General features: G+C 44.8%; 1 long non-coding RNA gene across 1 annotated transcript; it reads left to right on the plus strand.

Moving 5' to 3' along the window:
* Nucleotides 1-4,870: 4,870 nt before the first annotated feature.
* LOC310893366 lies at nt 4,871-13,412 on the plus strand. The gene is made up of 2 exons (XR_014578938.1): nt 4,871-6,029; nt 9,327-13,412. It is a non-coding gene; the product is annotated as an uncharacterized lncRNA (long non-coding RNA).
* Nucleotides 13,413-18,658: the final 5,246 nt, after the last annotated feature.

The following is an 18,658-nucleotide window of genomic DNA, read 5'->3' on the forward strand; positions in this document are numbered from 1 at the left end:
TTAAACAGCGAAATCCCTAGCTGGTGTCAAGTCTGACAGTCTGCTGCATACTGCTTTGCTCTGGTACGTTTGAACTCCCCTTTCCTCACTACCAGCTTCAGAGGCAGGAGAACAGCCCTTGGGATGGCTCTTCTTCGCAATACGGGGTGAAGCCTGCTTGCGGGAAGGCCACTTACCCTCTGCCTTCATCAGGGTGCGCACCATGTGTTGTGGTTTAACCCGGCTGGCAGCTAAACACCACACAGCCGTTCGCTCACCCTCCCCCCTCCCTCTCTGGGATGGGGGAGAGAAACGGGAAAGTGAAGCCGGTGAGTTGAGATAAAGACAGTTTATTAAGACAGGAATATAATAATAACAATAATAATAATAATAGTGATAATGATAATAGTATTAATAATAATAATGTGTAAGAAAACAAGTGATGCACAGTGCAATTGCTCACCACCCGCTGACCGATGCCCAGCCTATCCCCGAGCAGCCGGCCCCCCACCCCGGCCAGCCACCCCTATATATTGTTTAGCATGACGTCAGATGGTATGGAATACCCCTTTGGCCAGTTTGGGTCAGCTGTCCTGGGTCTGTCCCCTCCCAGCTCCTGCTGCACCCCCAGCCTGCTCGCTGGCAGGACAGAGCGAGAAGCCGAAAAGTCCTTGGCCTGGTGTAAACACTGCTCTGCAACAATTAAAACATCAGCATGTTATCGGCGCTCTTCTCATCCTAATCCAAAACATAGCACCCTACCAGCTACTAGGAGGAAAAATTAACTCTGTCCTAACTGGAACCAGGACACCATGGAGCTGCGTCCGCGGGCAGCAGAGCAGAGCCCCGGCTCAGCAGCTTGCCCTGTGACTGTAGCACGGGCTGTCAGGAGCTGGAAAATGGCTAGAAGCTATTTCTGCTGTATCTCTTCCCAAGGAGGTATATTTTTAACAGCCTTTCAGCAGCCAGAGCTCACGTCCAGAGCTGTAGCAGTGGAGCTGGATGGACAGCAGCCTTCCTGCTAGCATGGTTCGGTCTCGGTGCCTGGAGAGGCCTGTTTTTCCATCCCTGTGTTCAACCTGCTTGTGCCCGCTGGGCATTCCTGCCATGGCAGGACCTAGGAGGCAGATCGTGTGAGCAAATGTTGAGTGTGTGCTTCCCAGAGAACAGGCATCCAAGGCTGAATATTTGCATTTGCTCGCTGCTCTTGGGTGTGAACATGTAAAAGGTGCACACGTTGCCCATCCTGTAAACCTCTGGCTCCTCCTCAGTCTTGGACAGACTGACATTTTTTCCCCCTTCTTTTGGGCAAGCTACCATTTAAATGAAGCTATATCTTGTTGGTCATGCAAGTTAAAAGAAGAGATTGGAAATTCCTTGGGGCATGATTGGTGACTATCATAGCTCACACACTTCCCTGGGAGGCAATGCCTCATAATTAATTACTAAATAATTAATAATAATATGAAGCAGATACCACTCAGGAAGTAATTAACCTCCTTATTCTTACAGGGAAGTCCTATGGAATGGAAGAGTAATTAAAGGCTCTTTAAACGACAGAGCAAAACTCCCAAAGATTTCAGTCAGTGCAGATTTAGGATTTGAGTCTGGTAGGATTTCCTCAGACATAAAATAAAAATGACTTTGTTTTGCCAGTAAAATTTCCAAATCTGATATTTTTAGTTAGTCTATACAAGTTTGCAGCCTGGATGAATAATTTTAATCACATTTAATTTAATTTAGGATGGTACGAGGCAATTAGTGATAAGGTATACTGGAATTTTCCATGAAAGTGAGCAGGTTGATAATTCATGTTGGAATAGGGTGGTCTCAATTTCATTCAGGCAGTGTCATACAACGGACAAAAGCAAGGCGTGGATAGTAAAATTAATTTGCAAGAAGTATCTTTAGGTAACCTGATCCACATCCCTTCTGCAAAGGCACAGAGGGAGAGTTTAGCATTGTTTTTGTTCATGCCTGAATGGGACTTTTGCAGTCTGAATCAATGTTCCTCCAGATGAATTCACACAGCCAAGCAGAGGAGATGTGAATTTTCTGGGACTTTGGAGCTTCTTTGTGAGAGAACTGATGAAAGCATCAGCTAAGAATATCAGGTCACACAACCACTCAGTATTACCTAATGGAGGAAGGTCTTGCAACCCTTGATTCATAACTTCATCTGTCTCCTCTTGCAAATCAAAATGAAAAGAAAGATGCAACCTCCTCAAACTCTTGCAAAGTGGTTTTGGGTCAGTGGTGAGTTGGAGCTCTGAATTTGATAGTTTTCAACAGCATTCATAATGTGCCCCCTTTGAGGATGCATGTCTCAAGAGTGTCTTGGTTCACTGATAATGAACACTGTCCTGTTTTTCAGGATTCACCAATGTCCTTTGAAAGTCTTTCAATATTTCTTTATCTTCTTATTATACAGGCTATTTCTTCTCTCCTGATACCAGGTAAAGTTGACTGTATTGTGCTGTTTTTGACAAATGCATGACAGAGATTATGAGTCAGTCATTTTGGTTCAGTCTTTGGAGCTCTGAGAACTTCTGGATCTCAAGAAACTCAAGAAACTTCCTGTTTTGTCACGTCAGATGTACATGGCAGACTTAGAGGTTAATAGTCTGGCAGTGCAATGAAAAATGAATTTGGCTTGCATTCTCCTGAAGCCACTTTGGAAGAACATTAATGGGATTTTCTGCACAGCGTGACATTACGTTCTCTCTCTGCCCAGTGCAGTATAAATTCACTGTTTCCAAGAAACTCTCCAGCTGCAGGGCATATAGCTCAGGCTGAGAAAAGGTTCTCCATAGAGATGCATTGCCATGTGTTAACCCAGGTGGAGGTAACTGAAAAGGGTTGGAGGAGGTCAGGCAGACACCGAATGGCAGGCAGAGCACTGAGAGGAGGGGAATGGCTGGGGGTCCTCCTCAACTAGCAATCTTCAGTGGCAGTGTAGTAGAAGTATTTAATAAGTGTTCTAATAAACGTATTTCCATTTGAAAAATGAAGATCCACACTCAATAGAAGTTAATTAAAAGGATGTAAAACGCAACCTTGAAAAGATTAATTGATGTTAGTGACAGCTTGGCTTTCCCTCATGTTTCTTGAAGCTCAGCCTCCTAGTCCAGATCCATAAAAACTGGCTGTGGGTTTTCAAGGCAACTTTTTACTTCAGCATTTTCAGTCAGCATTTGACTGTCATGAATAGGAGTTTGACCTGAAAAAAAAAAAAAAGTGATCAGTTAGAATAAATTTAAAAAAAAGAAGAGTGGTTAGGATTTTCAGAAACCTTTAGATGAATGAGGGTCCCATTTTCTGGCACACTTAATGTGACCATGTTGCTAACTGCTGTGGAAAGGACAGCCATGTCTTCCTCCTTCCACCCTTGGACCACAGCTGCTCTTCTGCCAACTCCCTGGCATGAACTGAACCATCACACAACCACTGACAAGAGAAAGTTACTGAAAACTCACTCCCATGGCCCTGACAAGACTTGTTTTCCAGTGATGTTGTCCCAGTGCAACTGCACTGCTGAGCAAGGACCTGTGTGCACTCTGTAGGACATGAGGAGCACTGAAAACTATGGGAACTCCCCCAGGTAGAAAATATGTGTCTTGTACGTCGGTGTGAGTGGGCAGAGCCCAGTCCTAGCCCCAAGTGCATGTTGATCAGAGGGTATCGTGCCTGAAGGAGAAATGACTATCACTCAGCCTGTGGCCCTCCTTGGGAAAAATGCTAAAACTGATGGAACGGGGCAGTTCCCTGCTTAGGCATCACTCTTCTTTTCATCCCAAGGGCAATAGGCTAGTTAATGAGGTGTATCTACCTGACAGTATATTACAGCTTGCAGTTAGTGTGACAACTGTTGAGCTAATCTGTACTAGTTATTAATACTACATGCAGACTTGCCCTTGTCCTAGTGTCTTTACTCACACTTGGGAATCATTAGGGTTAAATGCCAGAGTAATTCACCATAATACCCCTGGTCACTGGATAGCATCCAGACAAGTTGAACAAGAAGAAGAAGAGGGCAAGCTGAGGAAAAAATCCCACAGTGGAAGAGAGGAGGGCTCAGGTTGTGGTGTCATGATAGCTTTCCCTGGAAGGAAAAATCAGTTCAGGGTATTTCCTCCCAGCCGGCACCTGGGCTGTGGTTCCCAGCTTCTGTTGTGCCGCCCCAGTACTTCTCTCCAGCCAGACTGGAAACCAGGTCGCTGAAATAATGAGTTACCAGAAAACACACAGATCTGCAACCTCCCCAGCCACAGCCACTGCTGCTCAGATGAGAAAGCCTCTTTAGCACTACCAAACAGCTGACATGGGGTGTCAGCACAGCCCTCCTGCAATGCTCAGCTGGACCAAGACCACCGAGAGCACTCCTGCAGGGTCTGGTGGGCCCGCTTGCCTGCACAAAGCTGCTCTTGTGCTCAGGTGCTCACAGCATCGAGCACCCGATTTGAATTCAGGTGCTCATCTGAGCGATCCACGCTGTTAAATGTTGGCCAATAATTTTATGAAACCTCTTTAAATTGTCTGTCACCTCCAAGGCACTGATGCTTCAGTCCCATGTTGCTGTGGCCTCTCTGCTTCACCGTGGCAGAGAGCTGCCTTCCCCCAGGCACCCGTCTGGTGACAGCAGCAGCCGTTGTGTGTACCAGGAGAAAAATATGGTTTGAGCTTCCCGCTCCCACCCCTAATATTTATTTTAATATTTTGTTCTGACTTAAGACATTATTACATAAATGCTTTACCACTGCCTTTAGGGAATGTTTTAAAGTGTTTTGATTCCTAGTTGTTTTCTTTTTATTCCGTATGTCAAGCAGTGCAGCAGGGAGCCTACTGCAGAGACTAGGAAGATGGGAAAGTACCAGTGTCGCCAGTACTCAACCCGCCCTGCAACATTAGGTGGCTTGAGAGGCTGAATTTTGCCTGGAGAGTAGAAGGAGGAATATTCTAGATTTTCAGCAAGAAATTTCAAAAAAGATTGCATTGACAAAGGCCTCACACACAGAGTAAAAATGTCAGTGGTAACTCACAAAATAAATTCGATGAGAATAGACATCTCTAGCACTAGCCCCCTGTTTCACTTGGAGAATAGTTTTCCAGCCTCACTCAGAGTAAAGCTTTCCCTTCTCTCTTACCCTAATGCTAATCCTGTTCTGGGTCTCAGAGTAGGCACCCCATCCTCTCAACAACTAAAAGCTCCTCAGGGATGGTAATTTTTGCTGCACTCATGTTCCTTTGGCAGCCTCTGCCCAACCTCACACCAAAGATTTGAGCATTCTCCCTCCCTCCTCCTCTCTCTCTCTACCATAATCATTGACTGGCCTACAAGACAAGGTCTCCACTATCCTTATATTCAGTATTCCTCAGAAATGGATTCTGGTATCACACCTCAGTTTCCTTTGGAAGCTTCTTTCAGCCCCAATGACAAGCATCCAGCTTTCACTTTTCCTCTACTTTAGCTCTCACCCTAGTTTAAGCCCTGAAAAGGGCAGCCCAGCCCTCCCAAAGACTAAGTATGCCTTAGAGGATGTTTTCTTCAGCTTTCATTCTTCTTGTGTCCTCCTGCTAACCTCCATATAACCATAGCTCTGAGCTTTCACTTTTTCTTGTCTCTGATCCTAAGCCTGTTCCTAGGCTGACCCATAGGCTCTCAAGACCCTCAGGGCACTAGTAAATCGTAATGTTCAGGATCAGCCTCACTTGGGGCCTCTGCCCACACCTGTGAGCCCATGAGCTCTATTTAGGCTTAGCCTAGAGCATTTGCACTGTTTTGAGCTGTGTTGGAGGAGTATGGTCTTCAGCTCAGCCATGCTTGGTTATAGCCTTTCTCCCTGATCTGAACCTAACCTGTGGAGAGTCCTCTAGGCTTGTTCCGCAATGCCACGGCTCTGACGGGCAGTCACTGGACCTGATCCTAACCCATGGATTGCCTTCCTGGATTGACCCTGGATGTGCTTCATCATGGTGATACAGCATTATCATCTGGACACTTACTTGAGCCAGGCTGCCATCTCTGTATCTGCTGTGCTTGCCTCACTCAGGTACTGTGGGGCTGGGCTCTGGGTGGTTAGGCCCTTGCTTGGTTCCATGTTGGCACCCTGCTCCCTAGGGAGCAGTGTTGCTCTTGCTGCTGCCTGGCATAGGCTGGAAACTCTGTTCCACTCAGAACTTAAGTTTTTCTCAGCAGAAAAGAGTTCATAAAATCATACTATGGTTGAGGTGGGAATTGACCTCTTGAGGTCATTTGGTCCAGCTCTTCTGCTCAAGAAGAGACATGTAGAGCAGGTTGCCTATGTCTGTGTCCAGACAGCTTTTGAATATCATCAAGGATAGACACTCCATTGCCTCTCTGGGCAGCCTGTGCCAGCGCTTGGTCACAGTAAAGAAGTGCTTCCTGATGGCACCTCCTGTGTTCCAGTTTGTGCCCATGGCCTTGTGTCCTGTCACTGGTTACCATTGAAAAGAGCCTGGCTCTGTCCTCTTAGCACCCTCCCTCCAGTTATTTATAGACACTGATGAGATTCCCCCTGAGCCTTCTCCTCTCCAGTCTGAACAGTCTCAACTCTTTCAGCCTTTCCTTGTATAAGAGATGATCTAGTCCCTCAGTCATTTTAGTGGCCCTTTGCTGGACTCTCTTTGGTATGTCTACACCTCTCTTGTACTGAGGAGCCCAGGAATGGACATACAACTCCAGGTGTGGCCTCACCAGTGCTGAGTAAAGGGGAAGGATTACCTCAAGTGGCAACACTTCTAATGCAGCACAGGTTACTGTTAGTTCAAGCTCCTACCCTGTTTTCTTTGGCAGACCTTTCCCAGCCATATTCCAGCTCTGAGCTTGCACCTTCTCTCACTCTTAACCCTAATCCTGCAAGCATCCAACTCCACCCTAAGACTCACATCTTCTTAGAAGAGGATGCTGTTTCCTTTCCACCTCCGCTGCAGCTGTGGCTCTGGGCTTTGTCTCATCACAATCCAAAACATTAAGGGAAAGTCCACCCATGGCTCAGGGACCCTATTCCATCCAGAGCCTAAATCTTCCTCCCAGAAGGCCAGTCCACCTCCAGATCTTGGCTTTCTCCTTCTTTCTACCCCAAGGGGACCCATAGACCCAAAAATGCTACTTGAGCAGAGACTCTCTCTAAGCCCTAACCCTTGCCTGACCAATCTTTCTCAGAGGAGAATTTTACTGTCTGCTCAAAGTTGTCTTCAGCATTACTTTTCCAAAGATATCTCTGTGCTTTTTCTTCATCTCATCCCTAATCCTAAGCTGATCTGTAGGGAGAGGTCCTCACTATCAGGTGCCTCAATGTTCTTCTGAGGAGACTTTTAGCATCAATTGTAAATTACCTTTGGAAGACACTTTCTGAGCCCCCTATAGCTGTCTCTGTTTGCAACTATTTAAGCAAATATTCCATACATAAGGTGTGGATGGGATGCATCTGAGAGTTATCTGTGAACTGGCCCATGACACTGCAAGGCTACTATCTAACATAATGTCATTCACCGTTCCTACAAGGGATTGGCTATTAGTGGTATCCTCACGGGCTCAATGCAGGGGCCAATACTGTCCAGTGTCTTTATTGATAACCTGGGTGTTAGGAACACAGTATACCCTCAGCAAGTATTCACTGAGTTAGAGAAAGTGGTTGATATGCTGGAGGCCAGGATAAGAGGAGGGACCTGGACAGGCTGGAAAAAAGGGTCTGACAGAGACCTCATGAAGTTTGAGGAATGGCAAGTGCCAAGTCCTGCACCTGGGGAGCAATAATGCCATGCTGCAGTACATGCCAAAGGTAGGAAAGTGGCTTTGCAAGAACAGAGCTGGGGGTCCTGATGGGCAACAAACAGAATGTGAATCAGCCATGTGCTGTAGCAGCGAAGGGGGCCCAACTGCATCCTGTATTGGCAGGGATGTGTTTGATGGAAGTGAATCTTCATGTCTGTTGGGCACTTGGAAGGCAATGCCTGCAGTGTGGAGTCCTCTTTCAGGCTTTTAGCATAAGAAAGACATTGGCATACTGGATCAAATTCAGTCAAGGGCTACGGAGATGGTCAAGGGCTGAAGCATGTGGTGTCTAAGAGGCTGAGGGATTTATTCAGTGTTAAGAAGAAAAGGCAGAGAGAATGTCACTGCTGTTTGGAGCCAGCCTGTTTGTTCCCAGAGGTGCACTGTGACAGGACAAGAGACCACAAGACATGAGGTGGTACTTAAAAAATTCCAATTAGATCTTTAGGGGGAAAAAAATTCACAACAAGGTCAGTCAAACACTGGAACAGATGCACAGAGACCCTGCAGGATCTTCTCAGCTTGCTGAAGCCTTGAGTAGTGTGCGTGGCCTAACTTTAAAACTGGTTGTGCTTGTGCAGGGGGGTAGGGCCAGATGACAACCAGAGATCCCTTTCTATCAGAGTCATTGTATGATTATGTTGTTATATGCATATGTCTTTGTAAGTTCACACCCTAATCAGATTACTTTGAGAACAAGGTATGTTGTCTGCAGCAGTAGATTTAGCCTGCGCAGAGCCTGTTCTGTTTTAAGCCACAGTGTCACAGGACCAATATTTAAACACTTGTTGACACACTAACACAATGTTCCAGCACTTAATGGTGGTAGGAGATGATTGTGTCTGACCCAAAATCTGACTCTTCAAAATTTTCCTCACAGTTTTTGAGAACTGGTACAGGTGTTCAAATTTATGCCTTCGCTATCCTGTGCAGTTTCAAGGAGGAGGGGAAGATGATTCAAACCCTTTGGGAAATCCCTGGCGTGATAAAGGCCAGGGGAAGGAATTTCTGTGGCCAGAGATTAAAGCTGAGAAAGTTGCCCACTGCTCCCCACTTCCCTAAGTGATGGAATAGCCCTTCTCATCTTCACCCCCTCCTCTCTCATCCATAAGCAAACCAAGAACATCGCCCACTTCCACTGGAGGCATTTGAATACATGCTTCCTCATGCTGCCTCACTGCCTGTAAGCGACATGACATCCTACCTGACATTTTTCCCCTTCACACAAGCAACTCCAGAGTCCTCCAGCATTGCTTTTTCTCCTGTTCTCCCCTTTTTCCTCCTCTTCCCTGCCTGCTCATCTCTTTGAGGGGAAAAAAAAAAAAAAAAAGCCATTAAAAATGTACGTACTTGCTGGGAGAGCAGTGAGGGGCAGCAGTCCAACTCAGTTCAGTGTTTGCTTAGGGCAGACTGTCTCTGGCTTCAGTGCATTGTGGTATGCTCCAATGGCTCACTTGAATATTTTCCCAGAGGGTAAAGCCTTTGCTTTTCCTGTGAATTCATATGTCACCATTGTAATTATAAAAAAACATGGACACTCACTTTGCTGCAGGTTTGTTACAAGGGATTAAAAGAGAACATTTCACCACCTTATGTATCTGGTCAGACAACACCTGGCAGGCCAGCCAAGGGATATGAACGTTCTTCCCATCTGAAGGGTTGTCTCAAGGAGCATCATCTACAGGCACAGGTAGGCTCACACCAATCCCCCACACTGGGATACCCAGAAGCTCAGAGCCAATGTGATGTTTGAAGCATATACCTGACTCCTCATATTCTGTGTATGTGTCTCTAATGGCAGGGAGGTGAGCAATAACAATCATGAAATACTGCATACACAACTTTTCATCCAGGAGTGTGCAAGGCTGACTCCACTGACCAGCAGCAGATGATGGTCTTGTTCCCTGCTCCTTGTCCTTGGAGCCACCATGTCTGAGAGCTTGTTTAGTCCCTGTCTGAACCACACTTACCCTGGCAATGAGATCCATAGGTGAATCTTATCCCATGTGAGAAGTTATTTTCTTCTTTGTTTTCTAAAACTCACTGTCTGGTCTCTTCATCGGATGGGCTTAAATCCTCTGGTGGCATGAAACACCATTCCTCCTATTTTGGGTCATGACCTAATCATACCAAATTATTGTTGGCTCCAGCATCTCTGAGATAGCTGGTGGGGAAACTGCAGACTTTTAAAAGCTATGCCCTTTGCTGGGTATTAGATGTGCTATTATTGCCATTCTCTTCCCTACCAGAGCACAAAGCGTGCTTAGCAGCACTCACGGACCTCCTCAAAAAACAGTACACAGGCTGAAACTACAGTTTGTCCTGCAGTTTCTCTTCACGTGCTCTGTGCTGATAATGGAAACCCAAGTAAGGAGGGAGGCAGATGCTCTGGGAAACTAGTTTTCTTCTTTCTATTCCTCCTCAGGGAATACAGGCAGACATGATTAGCATGGATTTTATAAGCTGCCTGTAGGAAACAGTGATAAAATTAACTTCTCCTTTATGATTCATAAATATTAATAATGTGTCCAGATCTGATTTCAAGATCTGAAATCAAGATGATTAGTTAAAGCAAGGAAAATTCTTGACTACTCCCACTTTGTGAAATCAAAAAGTAGTTTACTGAAATATAACTGATACAAAATCAGGAATGTCTCCTTTTTGGTGATAAAGGCCCAGCCAGTTAACTTCATTAAAAAAACTGGAAATGAAACCAAACCCCACATTACTTTTGATGTGATGTTTCTATGAATACTCCAAGCAGTGTATGTTTTCGGTATAGCCTGTACTTTGTTCCACTGTCAGGGCTTTGTTAAAGCACCAGACAGAAGCTACAAAATCAGATTGCAGGCTGTTTTGGTCAAGTGGTTGTTGAAGCTAATTTATCAAAGGAAAAAAAGAATGGTTATGAGGTATTAGTGGCTACTGAGGCTTCACTCACCTTCTTTTTATTGCCTTCACCTTCAAAATGAAGACCAAGTGACCATAGCAATTGCTGTTTGTCATTAGGCCAAAAAGAAATGATTTCTGTGACATTAAGTGAACACTACCCCAGCAAATAAATGCCCTGAAGGCAAGGGAAGGCAGAAAAGAAGAAAAGCAACCAATGGGAAAGGTGTTATAGGGTAAGACAAAACTGTGGTCTGAAGAATGAGACTGCTCCTGAGGCAGTGTCCCAGCCCCAGGTTCAATATCAGTGCTGTTGCTGTCATTTGCATTTACCTGAACACCGGTCCACAGTGTTTGCACCACAGCTACCTTTAGCTTTTTCACTCTCCTTTGCCTTGAGGACAATAGAGGGTCATAGTATTGTTCTGTTTACCATGAGTTTCATTTCCAATATCATTAGGAAAATTCATATGCAGGAGCATGGAGCCAAAGTAGTTGTCTGAACTGATTGTTTTCTCTCTTAAGCTCTCAGTTTAGAGGTGGGAAGCAGATGACAAAGGAACATCCCTTTTTCCTTTTTTTTCCCCTCGTGGTTTGAAATGTGTGGGTTTTTTTTTTTTTAGAAAAGGAGTAGTCTTGTCCAGATTTTGTTATAGGGTACATGGTAGACAAGAGGAGAGGAAGAGATAAGAATTCTGGAGGATACAAGGGAAGAATATGCAAAGATTTTAAGAGTTCACTGTCCAAACAGATTTAGAGCTGCTACTCCATCACTTCATAAATTAGAGATATTAGGCATGATGCCTTTTCTGGTAGCAGTTATCATTAGGGTAACCCAGAGTTCAGATAACAAGCACATCAGGACTGTGCTTAGTACTTCGTACATTTATCTACAAGTGCCTAAGATTGCATGATGCCACAGAAACAAATGATGCTTTGTAGTTGCAAAATGTTGAGAACTGGTAGAAATATAATTACTGTTTTTTTCAGTGTGACTGCTGAACTGCAGTAAACATGGCAGAGTTGATATCATCATGGAGGGAAATGAGTGAAATATCTTTATTTCACTGCTACACTCCAAATCCTACTAGCATTTGAAATTCTGATGCTCCCAGTGGGAGCATTAGACTGGAAACTTTTTCGTCTGCTTCATTTTTCCCTTAATCATCTGAGGACAATGAATTGCCACCTATTAGTATCTCAGCCCTTTTTAAAATACTTTTATTTTTTACCTGAATTTTATATATATATGTATATGAAAATATATAAAATGTTCTAGCTTAGTGCAGTGGACTTGTCGTAAACATTTAAGATGAACTATAGTGTCATACATCCTAAGCTGTATAATAGCATTCCTTTTATTGTTTTCCAAGGACTTAACTTGGAAATGAATGGCTTTATGAAGAGGCTAGTCTTATATTAGAGTTGATTGATTCCATTCATCCTCCAACAGGCTCCTCAGCAAAACAATTTCCCCTTAATTAAGCAATATGATGTAAATTACATGGTAATTGATTTAATAAAAATATATGATGCAAACTAACATGGGGAAAAACATCTTAAGGAACAGCAGAACAATTCTCTGTACAGAGCAGGTAATGGGAAGACTACTGGAAATGAGGTCAGGAAAACAATAAAAATGAAGCTTTTATAGATTATTTTCATCATTTCTGTTTCCCTAACAGTTACATGGATGAATGCCTGGGTATTTTCCTCATTTTATAGCCTTAAAGAGGTTTGAGAAGCTGTCCCCTTCTTTTCCCCTTATGCCAAAAAATATACATGTACTTTTAAAAATGATACTATCAATTCTTTGTGGGGTAAAAAAAAAAATATATATATGTCTTATTTTTTTTGATCTAGTTACTCTTTTGGGTTTCAAGTGAGAGAGATGCTTTCCACTTCTTGTCCAAAAGACTTTGTTAATACTCACATGCACTGTTGCATAAGTGTTATTGTTCATATATATTTTTGCATAAAACCCATGGGACTATGTTAAGGTAAAATATCCTCACTTCAACCGCTGTTTATTTAATCTGTGGAGATAGAAGGGATTGCCCAATCGTGAAGGTTCGGAGCACAGCACATGATAGCTTTGAGGAACATCCTGCTGAAAACCTAGCTCTTTGTAGTGTATATTTGTGGCATGGTTTTCTCTGGAGTCATATAAAGGAAGGTTCCTAGCTCTTACTTGCCATAGTACAATCCTTTATGTTGTGGATGAACCCTAGAAGGTGCAGAAAGCACAATTTTTCCACATTGCTCTGTGCTCTGGGTTGTTCATAGGAAGAAAGCTGCATTTCAGTACATATGGGCAAGTTGGGCGGGGGAATGGAGTCACAGCAAACATGTAATCCTGGAAAGGGACGGAGGTCTACTGAAAGGCTGCAAGAACTGACAGAAGAGCATGATCAAAGCCTGCAAGGATGGGGGAAAGTACCAAGACGATGCTGTGAAAGGGGTGATTGGAAAGAACTTTGGACACAGTCCCAGAAACCTGCAATTTTCACATAAGTGCCTGATTATTCTTGTAAAAGTTGCTAGTTGAAGTGCCTACCTTTATGGTTTCAAGGCCTCAACATGTGTCTGAGGGTAGTAATGGATTCACATCAGGCAGTCTGGTTTTAGTGTGATTAGTTGCAGCTCTTATGTCTGCAAAATTAGCCTAACAGTCTCATAAGCACAACTGTTTAGGAGAGTGCTAGTATCTTTTCCAACTTTCCTTTAAGGCAAAAATCTCCCACAGTCACTTTGTGTCTGTCATTTGTTCTCAGAATCGGGGGTGGGGGGCGGGATAAACACAAATACAACATGTTTCATACTGATTTTATTTATTTTTGGGGGGATTAAATTAAGTTATTTCAGGAGTCCTTCAGAAACACAAATACACTCAACCCAGGCTGTGGTCAGAGGTTTAGAATCAGATCTTATTTTAGTTTAATTTCCTTTACTGAAGCAAAGCATCAGTCTTTCCTGGCAGGCTGTCCACCCAAGCAGGAATATTTTCCATAGTCAGCTCCAGATAGGCAAAATCCTAAAGAATGCCTTTAAAGAAAAATACCTTGAGTCACCATACCTTCAGTCAAAACAGTAAGCAGTGATTTCCAATCCGCCTTTTCCTCAACAGAATAAGCCAAGGGATAAGCAATCATTGCTTTCTGAAATCAACAATGTCAAACCTTGACAGAGGGGAGGTTGGTGAAGAAAGGTTAGCTTTGGTGTCATCGTGGCATTAGGTCTGAACAGCTCCGAAAGATCACTAGTACAACCTGCCATTCACAGACCCCCAAGGATTTCTTTTTTTAAATGAAAGGTTGCAAAATCTCATTCCCTATTCCAGCACTGCACCCATGTTTTCCCCTTCCCCCATCAATTGGATGAAGCTAATGGGAATCAGGTCCTTAATGGAGGGCAATGGCAATTCTGTGCAGGTGGGAAGGCATAAAACATTTGCCAGCCAACCTGTTTTGACTGGTAGTCAATAAAATATTAATACGTGACCTTAACCATTTTCACTTTCCATTAAAAACCTCAGGACACTGGGACCTGGATATTTTAAAAACTATTCAATTTCCTGGTAATCAGTGTTTAGAAGTGAAATAGAAAAATATGTACCTATACTCAACAGTATTTGTAGCCAGAAAGCTTCTGCTGTCACCAACTGTCTCTGGTCTTAGATGCCAAGGTCCTTTTTAAAGGACTTTGAATGCAACCGGATTGGAGAGAGACTTATCTGCTCTGCTTATCCAAGCAACTTTTGTCTGTGGAGACTAAGAAACAAAAGGTTCTTGCTTCAGTGGCACCCATTGCTGGATTATGGCTATGATCTCTCCTGCCCAGCACTAATCAAGAGAGCTGTGTGAGGCCTAAAAGACTAGGTGAACATAAAGCTTAACGTATGTCCTGTCTTTTCCTGAATATGATGATTTATGCTGTAGGGTGGCAAGATAGCTCATTAAAACAGGCATAAACTTCCAAGGCTGTACTCTTCTCTTGTCATCCCCAATACTTATAACCAAGAATATTTGTATGCATTAAGCTATTTTAGTGTTCAAAGATGTTTCCTTCACTAGTGTCACTAACACTACAGGAAAGTGAACTGGTTGCAACCAGGATAAACCCTAATTCTTCCATTCTTTGCCATGTGGCTGAAAGCAGCTGTCTAGGAGCGATAGGAAGGATGGCTTGGGGGCTGGAAGCACAAAATGGAAGCTTCAGAGTTGCATCTCTGCTATGATCTTCCTTCATGAGCTTTGGTAATTAACCTCATTTCTCAGTCTTTATAGGTTCCAAACTCCTTCATGTCTGCTGGCAAAATTGTTTACTGCATTATAGCTTTGTCTGTGGTATGAGGTGAAATACTGAAGCCACTACAATTATTAGGAGGCTCTGACCAGTGGCTGGAATTTCACCCCTAGGCATCTTTATGATCTTGCTTCTGTGTGTATGTTCCTAATGAGTTGAAAAGTACTGCTCATCTGAGAAGAATTATACGAATGTCTGGTATCAGTAGTTCTGGGTCACGTAGTGCTACCGATGAAGTGGTGTGAACAGCTGGTACGTTTCACATGTGATAAGTATGCAGAAGACTTGGAGCAGAAATTACAGTAGAAACAAAGTTTTTTTTTCAGTGCACAGGAATGTTTTGATTTATTTTAACTTGAAAATTATTGCAAGTATAAGACCACAATTTTATCCACTTATTTTTTTCTGGCTGAAGTTTTTCCCTTTTTTCTATTGAGTCAAGTTACACAGACTGCCCTATAGCTTTGTGTCACTGTGCAGCAAAACAACCTATGGACCAATAAATAAATGGGGAAATGTGTGAAAGAATGAAGTGTTGTGCGAATAAGTGCATCAGTACATCTGTAACACCTAACTGAGCATCAAACACAGGTGCAGTGGTCGGTACAGGAAGGAAGTCCTCTGGAGGTACTTTTCTCTATTGGTTTGAATTTCGTTCTCACTACCATCCCTGCATGGTGTGGTCTGGCTCGTGTCTGTGGTGCTCTGGGCTGTGCCTCTGCTGTTGAGCGGCCAGGATGCTCCTTGGCCAAGGTCTTCCCCAATCCACTGCGTGGCCCCTGTGACACTGAGGCATAGGGATGGCTATTATGTATGTGGGTAGGTTTTTAATCCAGAGTGCTTTAAGTGCCAGGGGTGGATGTGTCACAGACTCCTCAATTGACGCCTGCATCAAAGGAACGTGATCTGTCCCCTGGGACAAGGTGGAAGGCTGCAAGGCTTGCTAGGACACTGCTGGGACTTGTCCTGGGAGGAAAGAACTAGATACGATGGCATTTGTGGCCACAGTGTCTGTCTGCACTGTTCCCCCATCACTTGTGCTCAGATTTCCTCTGGGAGGGAAATGATTGATTTACTCCAGAAGGAATGAACTGCCACACAGGCACTGCAGAAGGCAGCGGAATCAAGCTGGGGAGAGAGAAAAGATCATCCCAGGTCCAATCTTTACCTTAATTGCACCCAGGGCAACAATCCCCACAGTAAAAGAGAGCATTGGTCTCTACTCTTGCAGTGACTGCAGGACACACAACACACAAAGGGCTATTAAAAATGTGAATTCTCACATGATTGCTGCCACAAGTGATTGGTCCCTGCAGAACAAGAGAACATAACCCGAAGGCCCCTGCTACTACCCACTCTTTTTCAGCTCATTCCCACGTGTGGCAACCGGCGCATCCATTGATGTTTCAGACTTTACTCTTCCTGTGCTAAAAGGGCACAGATCACATCTGGAACCAGCTGCTTTCTGTCTGTGGGCTGTGGACACCTTAGTAATAAGGGGCACTAGTGGCTAACATTTGCAAACCCTATCCCCACTCCTAACTGATGTCAGGGCACCAATCCCTACAGTAAAAGAGCATGCAAAGGAGAAAGGTTGGAAGAGACCTCCAAGATCATCTAGTCCAACCTCTGCCCTAACACTAACAAGTCCTCCACTAAACCATATCACTAAGGGCTACATCTAAACGTCTTTTAAAGACCTCCAGGGATGGCGACTCAACCACCTACCTGGGCAGCCCATTCCAATGCCTAACAACCCTTTCAGTAAAGAAGTTCTTCCTAACATCCAACCAAAACCTCCCCTGGCGCAACTTTAGCCCATTCCCCCTCGTCCTGTCACCAGGCACGTGGGAGAATAGACCAACCCCCACCTCTCTACAGCCTCCTTTAAGGTACCTATAGAGAGCGATGGGGTCTCCCCTGAGCCTCCTCTTCTCCAGGCTAAACAACCCCAGCTCCCTCAGCCGATCCTCGTAAGACTTGTTCTCCAGACCCCTCACCAGCTTCATTGCCCTTCTCTGGACTCTCTCGAGCACCTCCACGTCCTTCTTGTAGCGAGGGGCCCAAAACTGAACACAGTACTTGAGATGCGGCCTCACCAGAGCCGAGTACAGGGGGACAATCACCTCCTTAGACCTGCTGGCCACACTGCTTCTTATGCAAGCCAGGATGCTGTTGGCCTTCTTGGCCACCTGAGCACACTGCTGGCTCATATTCAGCCAACTATTAACCAGTACTCCCAGGTCCGTTTCTGCCAGGCAGCTTTCCAGCCACTCATCTCCCAGCCTGTAGCGCTCCTTGGGGTTGTTACGCCCCAGGTGCAGGACCCGGCACTTGGCCTTGTTGAACTTCATACAGTTGACCTCAGCCCATCAGTCCAGCCTATCCAGATCCTCCTGCAGAGCCTTCCTGCCCTCGAGCAGATCGACACATGCACCTAACTTGGTGTCATCTGCAAACTTACTGAGGGTGCACTCGATCCCCTCATCCAGGTCATCGATAAAGATATTAAAGAGGACCAGCCCCAGCACTGAGCCCTGGGGGACTCCACTAGTAACCGGCCTCCAACTGGATTTGGCTCCATTCACCACAACTCTTTGGGCCCGGCCATCCAGCCAGTTTTTAACCCAACAAAGCGTACGCCAGTCCAAGCCACGAGCAGCCAGTTTCTCGAGGAGAATGTTGTGGGGAACTGTGTCAAAAGCCTTACTGAAGTCAAGGTAGACCACATCCACAGCCTTCCCCTCATCCACCAAGCGTGTCACTTGGTCATAGAAGGAGATCAGGTTCGTCAAGCAGGACCTACCTTTCATAAATCCATGCTGACTGGGCCTGATCGCCTGGTTGCCCTGCAAGTGCCGCGTGATGACACTAAAAATAATCTGCTCCATGAGCTTCCCTGGCACTGAGGTCAAACTAACAGGCCTATAGTTCCCCGGGTCTACCCTCCGGCCCTTCTTGTAGATGGGCGTCACGTTTGCTAGCCGCCAGTTGACTGGAACCTCCCCTGATAGCCAGGACTGCCAATAAATAATGGAAAGTGGCTTGGCCAGCTCCTCCGCCAGTTCGCTCAGTACCCTCGGGTGTAGCTCTGTCTTTGTAGTATCTATCTTTGTAGCTGTATAAATGCTGTAGCATGCAGCAGTGTGCTGGGCTCATGAAGGTTTACAAACTCTTCCAACCCTAATCACAGTTATAAGTTGGGGGACCAATCTGTGTCGTAAAAGAGCTTGCAAATAGTTTGCTCTTCTCAGCACAAATCCTCTTACAATGTCTCTAGGCCCTGCATATTGCAAATAGTTATGCTTCTGACATTTTATGTTCTCCAAGCTGTAACTATAATCCCAACACAAACCCTAATGTTATTCACAGCCAGGAGGAGAACCCACTCCCTAAAGGAGCACATAATTTTATCTCTAGTAACACCAGCTGTTCTTCCATTGTTGAAGAGCTTCTGTGACGTATTCCTCATTAAATTGAGCTACAGAAGTCAAGTCCACCCCGTCCCCTGCGCCTGCTGTAGCCAAGGGATCACTCCCCTATGGGATGAGAGAACCTATTGCCTTGGTCACAGCACCACTCCTTTTCCTCGTGCCTCACACCTTCTAGAATAGATTAGCCTCTGCGAAGTGTCCTTGTCTTCACCCTAATTCCAGTCCCAACTGCATCCTTCTCTGTAGCAAGAGGACC

Source organism: Anser anser (genome assembly GCF_964211835.1).
Source record: "Anser anser genome assembly, chromosome: 2".
NCBI classification, from domain to species: Eukaryota; Metazoa; Chordata; class Aves; order Anseriformes; family Anatidae; genus Anser; species Anser anser.